Source organism: Asparagus officinalis, chromosome 6 (assembly GCF_001876935.1).
Source record: "Asparagus officinalis chromosome 6, Aspof.V1, whole genome shotgun sequence".
In the NCBI taxonomy this organism is placed as follows: Eukaryota; Viridiplantae; Streptophyta; class Magnoliopsida; order Asparagales; family Asparagaceae; genus Asparagus; species Asparagus officinalis.
Genome location: NC_033799.1, coordinates 39,616,851 through 39,625,357, shown reverse-complemented (window position 1 = coordinate 39,625,357; position 8,507 = coordinate 39,616,851).

Here is an 8,507-nt window from a genome sequence, read left to right as displayed (position 1 = left end):
ATGGAAGAGTACCTATCTTGTGAACAGGAAGCGATCGGAGCCGTTGAAGCCCCTCAGGACTTGTCCACCATAGAACCTTCTGAGGAAGAGGTTCCTACGGGAATTGAAGAGGGAAAGCCAATTGATGATTCTCCCGAAGAAAAGACAACTGAGGAGATTCCTGCAGAAGAGCCCGTTCCTACACCTCGTTCTCTAAGATCGGGTAAGAAAGCTCTTTCTGCTGCTGAGCAAGGTGAGTATGACAGGAGAATTCGCAAGCGGATACCTGTCATGGCCAAAAATTCCAAAAAGGCCAAATTAATGGGGGACTCGATGAAGTCTGCATTTGTTGAGCGTTTAGTTGACAAAGAGGACGAAATGCCCCAATCGATTCCTTCGATTCCTGGGGACGATAGAGCTGGAGAGGGCCCTTCTTCTGAAATTGCTCCAACACCTGTTCATCCTTCGATTCCTGGGGACGATAGAGCTGGAGAGGGCCCTTCTTCTGAAATTGCTCCAACACCTGTTCAAGACGAACATACAGGTTTAATCTATCCAACCCTTCCTCCTCCACGCTCGCGGGCTCTGAAGAAATCGATTGATGAACTGGAACGTTGGATGCAAACAATTATTAATATTGTCAGTGTTGAGGGGGCTTCTCTTGAAGACTGTGCGTCTATCTTGGGCCAATGTTTGGACGACATCAAGGCTAAAGGGGATGCATCCTGGACTGAGCACTACCAAGGGGGAATCACTCTTTTGATGATAGAATTAGCAGTTTTTAGGGAGCTACAGCGCACCAATCTAGATTCTGAAGTGGAGCCGGCTCTTTCCTTAGCGATAATCTCGAGGGCGCATCACCCAGGGAATCTTCGCAAGGAACTGTCTGATAAAAAGGCCCGCATATCAGCTTTAAGGAAGCGGCACTCTGCAACATATGCTAAAATCAAAGGTGTTGCTTCTGATATCCGTGGTATCGAAAAGACTATCGCTCGATTGGAGGCCGAGTTGGACCAGAAGAAAGCCCAATTGGCCCACTATGAGGATGTCAGAAAAGAGCTTGAGCATCAAAGTGGCCAAATTTATACGAAATTTTACCGTACACTCCATGCGGCTGATCGAACTCGTAAGGACATTGTTGCTACCCTTCCTATTGAAGAAGAACTCAGAAAGGAGATCGAGGGACAAGTCCAAGCGGCTCACCGGGAGAAACTTTCTGCCTTCAAGTCTAGGCTAAAAACCCTCAAGTTAATGAAGCCTGATGTTTAGCCCTTGACTTGTTCTTGGCTAAAGAATTTCGTATCATTTTCACTTTGTTTGTCATTATTTTGTGTTTAGATTAACAACATTAAATGAAAATGATATCATTTTGCCCTGTATTGTCTTCTTTTGCTGAAATCTGGCTCAAAACAATAGAGAATAATGCTAATACTATCGGAATTCTCTTTTTCATTTATTAGAATAATTCCAGCAAACTACAGTCGTCAGAGGTGTAGTGTTAACATGACGAAATATAAAACAGAATTATACTATAAATGGGCCACCCCCAGCCTGATTTAACTGGGGTTTAGGGGGCCGCATGATTTACGGGAAGTATCTCTTAAGGAACTTCCCATTAATTAGCATCATGAGCCTATCTCCTTCTTGGTTGATGAGGCGATATGCTCCGTTCGAATAGACTGATTCTATTACGAATGGCCCTTCCCATTTAGGATTGAACTTCCCTCTGGTTTTGTGTGTCATCACCATGGGTCGTCTGTTGGCTAAAACTAAATCGCCTTTCTTGAAAATCCGTTCCTTAACCTTTTTGTTGTAGGCTTTGGAAATCCGGGCTTGATATAACTCTATCTGTTGTTGAACCTGAAGTCGCTTGTCGTCTAAAGCTTCATGTTCTTGCAGACGTCGTTGATGCTTTTCTTCTTCTGTTAGTCCAGTTGTGATAGCGACTCTCAGAGAAGGAATCTGGATTTCCAATGGCAATACAGCCTCACGGTCGTATATCAAAGAAAAAGGTGTGGCTCTTGTCGAGGTCCTTACCGTAGTGCGGTAAGCCCACAGACATTCACCAAGTCTTTCATCCCAATTGCGCCGGCTTTAAAAGCTTCTGCAAGACCATTTGCTGGTGGATAATATGTCGTGGATGCAACACTTTGGATTCTAAATTTGTCACAGAATCTCTGAAACCCAAAGCTGACGAATTGTGTCCCGTTGTCGTGAACTATTCGCCTCGGGACTCCAAAACGGTAGACAACGTGATGCTTGATAAACTTGATTATGTTTGAAGTCTTGACTTCTTTTAACGGGATTGCCTCTGCCCATTTGGAGAAATAGTCGGTTACGGCTAAAATGAACCGGTGTCCCTTGGACGTCGGAGGGGAAATCGGTCTGACGATATCCATACCCCACATTTCGAATGGCCAAGTTGCTGATGTGGGGTGTAAGTTCCCTGGCGCTTGGTGGATGAAGTCTCCATGAATTTGGCATGCGTGACAACGTTTAGCATAATCAACCGCGTCTGAAAACATCTTCGGCCAATAATAGCCGATGCGTCGGAGTCGATCTCCTAATTTAGCTTCAGGCTGATGAGCTCCGCACATTCCGCCATGAGCTTCCTTGAGGGCCTCTTTTGTTTCTTTCCGGGAGAGACATCGAAGCAAAATTCCATCATGCGATTTACGATACAGGACTTGATAGACTGCATCATAATAAAATCGGAGGGCCTTTCGTTTGATAGAGGCCGCTTCTTTAGGGTCATATGGCAGAATTCCATATACGGCATAGTCGATATACGGGAATCGCCAATCTCTGGAATTAAACTCCATAGAGGTTGTACAGACTTCTTCTGACGTCGTCTCGTTTGGGTTTTCCTTCATGGGGATCTTGGAAGAGCATAATTTCCGTCCCGTGACTGGAATCGTTGTTTCAACCCCCGGTGGCAATGCTAATGAAGTTGCCAAAGAGGCTAAAGCATCTGCATACGCATTCTGAGCTCGTGGTATATATTCGATAAAGAAACCTTTGAACTTTTGAGCTTGCTTTAGCACCGCGAAGTAATACGGGATTAGATCCTCGTGACGTACTTCGTATTCCCCCCGGACTTGGTTAACAATGAGTTGAGAGTCACCGTAGGCCTCAAGATGCTGAATATTAAGTTCTTCAGCTAATTGCATTCCCATTAGCAGAGCATTATACTCAGCTACATTGTTGGTGCAAGGTTCGATTAAGGAGAATCCTCTGGGAATTACATGGCCGTTCGGAGAGATTAATACTACTCCTACTCCCACGGTGATTGCTCCATGAGGATTTGCTCTTGATGCACCGTCGAAGAATAACTTCCACACTTGCGTAGCTTCTTGAGTAGCGCAAGCTTCGGCGACTTCGTCGGGTAACTCTTCATACAACTTAGATGCTCCCGATACTGGATGATCAGCTAAGAAGTCGGCTAGTGCTTGACCCTTGACCACCTTTTGGGGCATGAACTGCATGTCGTACTGCGACAAGAGAATGACCCATTTCGCAAGCCGGCAATTCAGAGATGATGGTTTCGTCATCAGTAATCTCAAGGGATTCACCTTAGAGATGACCTGAATTGTCTGTCCAACTAGGTAATGTCGCATCTTTTGAATAGCGAATACCAAGGCGAGACATTCCTTTTCGACCGGATTGTACCGATGTTCGGCTCCCATCATAGTCCTGCTCAGGTAATAGATGGCTTGTTCTTAACCTTGATCATTGTTCTGGGCTAACAAAGCACCAAGAGAATGATCCATGGCCCTCACATATAACGGGAATGGTTTTCCTGATATCGGGGCCACGAGAACTGGCAGTTGAGTTAGATATTTCTTAATCTCCTCGAATGCTCTTTGACATTCCGCATCCCAAACAAAGGATATTCCTTTCTTCATAAGCTTAGAGAAAGGTTGGCAGCGCCCTGCCAGATTGATATAAATCTTCGAATGTAGGCTAGTCTACCTTGCAAACCTCTAAGCTCTTTGAGATTCTTCGGAGGTGGCATGTCTTGGATGGCGCGCACTTTCTCTTGGGATTCCGAATAGAAGACGGAGTCGGTATGGAAGTTTTCCACCCCTCGGAAGGGGTATTTTTCTGCAATCAAGGTTCGGACTTCGCCCTCGTCATTGGCGTACTTCATAACCTGATGCAAAGTAGATGGGACAATGCGATTCGCATGTATCCATGGTCGTCCTAGCAAAAGATTGTAGGACGTGTCCGCATCTATGATGTAGCACACTACTTCAGACTTAAGATCTCCGATCTGGCACCTGAGCTTGATCTTTCCCAGGGGTCAGGTGCTGTTTGCATTGAACCCGAAGATAGTAGTATGGGTGGTGTGCAGTCGGTGCATAGGAATCCCTAAGACCTGCATGACCCTGTAGGGCATGATGCTGAGCGCTGAGCCTGGGTCAACCTGAACACGACTGATTTCAGAGGATCCAATATACCCTGTGTAGTATAGTGGTCGGTCATATTCGTGTTTGACCTGCATGTTTTCCTGCGTGAATGATATGCATGGTAGACTTCGCGCTGCTTGTAGGCATTGCAGACAAAATTGATCTTCAGAGGCTTCGGGAGTCGGAGTTACTTGAGTAATGAAGCTCTCCGTATTTTTCAAAGCTTCAATTAGAGCTTCCTTGGTGGATTTGGATAACCTTAGGAGCTCATATAGCGTAATTCTGGCCGGTATGTTGGCCAGCTATGCCATGACGTTGAATTGGAAGGGAGCGCTCGACTCTCCAGATTCTTGGTGGAGATTTTTGTTGAATCGGAGCTCCTTCTGTTTTTCTTTGTCCACTGGCTTTTTCGGGGCAGAACCCCCAGCGTCTTGGGGCTGCTCTTCAACTTCTGGAGCGTTCTGGCCGTAATCCCTCAAGTAAGTTTTTCCTGACCGAGTGCCAGGGTTGTCTCCTGGGTATGCTGCCAGGGCGATCCTCTCCTCTTCTGAATCAGTAAGAGGTTTGAGGTGGTCATCATTCTCAGTAATGGAGGGGCTAATCATGTTGGAAGACTTAGCCTTGCCTCCCTTCTTTTTGGACGAGGTGCTTGTCCATTGTTGATCTCTTAGCAGATCAGGATGGACCCACATGATTTCCCCTTTTTGGATAGTGAGAGGCACTAACCCCCTGTCTTTCTGACTATGCGGGTCAACATTCTTCAAGTGCATTTCTCCCTTGCGAATGGGGATGACGCCGTTCGCTGTTACCACCGTGGGAAAGTCACCGAATTGGACCACTATTATATTAGTTTCTCACAACGAGGACTCTACTTAGCTCTCACAATTCCGGTTGGCTTTGCTCTGATACCATTTGTAACGCTCCGCCCCGGAATCCCGGAGTCGGTACGCTATTAGATCTGATGGACTGGCCTCACAAACCACCACATGTCTTTTCAACACGTTTTGTCCTCACTCACGTGCTCCCTGGAAAACTTCCCAGGGGGTCACCCATCCTAGAATTTCTCCAGGTCAAGCACGCTTAACTTTGGAGTTTCTAAGAGTTGGGTTCCCGAAAAGAGGATGCATCTTGGTGGTATGAGTATTCCAATCAAATCTATCAATACTAATCACATCACCCTCTCAAGGGTTGGGGTATTACATAGTTGATACGGTCTTCTGCTCTGGCTTCAAGGTGAGTACATTAGCATTCACCAAATTCTGTAAGATGTCTTTGAAGACATAGCACTTTTTGGTAGGATGTCCAAGGAATCTGTGATAACGACAATAGTTGGGGTCATCCACTTTCCCTGCTTCATCCGGCTTTCTGATCTCAGGTAATTGCAGCTTGTTGTTCTTTCGAAGCAATTGGAATAAGGTATCCACATGCTCCTCTTTGAACGAATACTGCTTGGGCGCTCTTTGCTGATTTGGCGCCTTGCCTTGCTTATTCGGCGGTGGTACTCGCGTGTAGTCGGCTGCCAAAGTCTCCTTTCCCTTAGACCGCTGGGCATTTTGCTGATTGCGTTGCTACTGCGGCTTGGGTTATGGTACTTCTTCAGCTTTGATTCGCACCACTATCTCTTCAGCTTGTTCTCCTTGTGAAACTAGTTGTCTCCAGGAGCGACATTCTGCCACCCCTATTTGAGCAAGGAGTTGGGTCTGCAGGTTGTGCCTGCAAGTTTCAACCAGAGTTGATTAGGTCATACCTGAGGGGCATCGTAATGCCATGATGCGGAATCTCTCCACATAGGCCTTGATGGACTCTCCTTTCCTTTGCTTAGTGGCGAGAAGAGTTGGGACTGAGACCTCCGTATCGTCCTCAAAGAACCTGGCCAAGAATAGCCTTTCCAGGTCTACCCATTTCTGGATAGATCCAGCAGGCAGCTTCATGAACCATTCGAAAGCGACACCTTTAAGAGTGCCGATAAACAAGCGCGTCAGGATGGCATCATTTGCTACCACATCCCCTGTTTGGGACTTGAAGTAGTAGATGTGCTGATTTGGCGATCCTGTGCCATCAAACGGTTGTAAGGTAGGGGCCTTAAATTTCGGTGGGTAGGGAGTTGTATCCCACTCAGCAGGGTAAGGCCGCACTACTCCCTCTTCGCGGAGCTCGCTTCAGTTGGCGACTGCATTGAGGCGAGCTTCCAGTTCATCCACCTTGGTAGATTGAGGGTGCAGTTCTTTCTCCATCTCTCTCTCACCTTCGGAAGAGGATCCTAGGTGGTGGGTCTCACGATCCGAATGTTCGGTCGCTTTTTGTCACGCCCCGCTTCCCAAAATACCGGGGAATCGGGACGCGAACAAGCCCGTGACGTATTATACTGAGAAGAGATAAGTGCTAGACCCCGTCTTCTCAATCTAATACGCTAAGCGTCAAGAAATACAAACAATGCGAAGTCACAGGTCCCCGATCACACATAGCAAGAATACAATGAACAACTCAGAATGAAAAAGATACATATCACAAATGAATATCATCCAAGACATAACATTAGGGTCAAACATGCCCTTATACAAGACTATCTGAACGAAATACTAAAAATATAAAATACAATGATCCAGCGGAAAGAAATGCTATAAAAAGAAAACTAGGATCAAATAACTAAGCTTCAACTTCTTCTGCTACACCGTCTTCAAGGTACTCATGCTGTGAATCCTCTGGCTCCTGCTAAACCTGCTCTTCTCCTAAGTCTGTTAGAGGCATGCAACTGGAATACTAATAATCAGAAGAATCTAAAAATCAACCAAGTAACAAGATCATGTAGGTAGCGATCAGAAACCATCCAATCAACAAGATCATACAATAGATAGAATTAATATTTAAAAATCTACAACAAGAGACGTAGTACGTCGAGCGAAATAATCCAAACAAGGAAACCCTTATGTATATACCATATGTCTCAAATTGTAAATAATTAAATATTAATCCCGATCTATGTATGGAAAGAAAACAACTAGCCATCCTACCACAACTCACTGGTTCACATCTCACACAGAGTCAAAGTTCACATTATCGGATATCTGGTTAACAACCACATCTCACTAGTACCTCAGACCCGCCCCAGTGCGAAACGATTCACTGGTGCGTGCCTGGAAATAATCAATAATCACAATATCACCGCTCATCAGACCCACCCCAGTGCGAAACGAATAAACAATACACATCCGATCACTGCTCCTCAGCCCCCCCCCAGTGCGAAACGATTCACTGGTGCGAGCCTAGAAATAAACAACAACATATCCGATAACATGAACCCAGACCTTCCCATCCCAAGTCCAAGTCAACAACTCATACCTCACGGGTCACTATGGTCAAGCAATACTCGTGATTCTCAACTATAACAATGTATAAAAACAATGAATACTATGTAACAGTGTCATGAATCATGAACAGGAAACGTGAACAACTACAAAAAAACGTGCAAGACAGAACTACAACTATCAAATAATTATGCATGAAATCACGCAAATTCCAATCGTCATGATCATAAATTTATTTATTCCAAAAATTCTTTTAAAAATTCTCTCTCGTTATATTAATTCAAAACTAACCACTTTTTCAAAATCAACTTCTTTTCTTATAACAATAATTTTAAAATAAATCTAAAAATATTCTTTTTATGAAAAGTGTCTCGTAATTAATATCATTCATCAACAAACTCACGCAGGCAATTACATATCACAGTCTAATCCATGAAATTAATTACTAACGGATATAAATAATGGAATATCAAATCAAGGGAAGCGGGATCTTGCCTCGGGGTTCGTCGAACGAATCGATGTTGACGACGTGGGTCTGATCTGAGCAAGGGCAGCGGGGTCAGTGGACTGTCCGACGACGGCTTGAAGGCGGCGACAACGCTGGATCTCAGCGAGGGCTCGGTACGACGATGGGGGTAGTGACTGGAGGTTGACGAGGAGAGGCGGTGGCGCCGATGCGGACGCGGTACGACGGATTCTCAAGCGACGTCTGTGGCGGGTCTGGACTGCGTCGGCATATCGTCGAACAGGTGGCGTGCGACGAAGGAGAGGCGGAGCGACGAGAGGGGGGGCGGATCTAGGCGGAGGTGGTGGT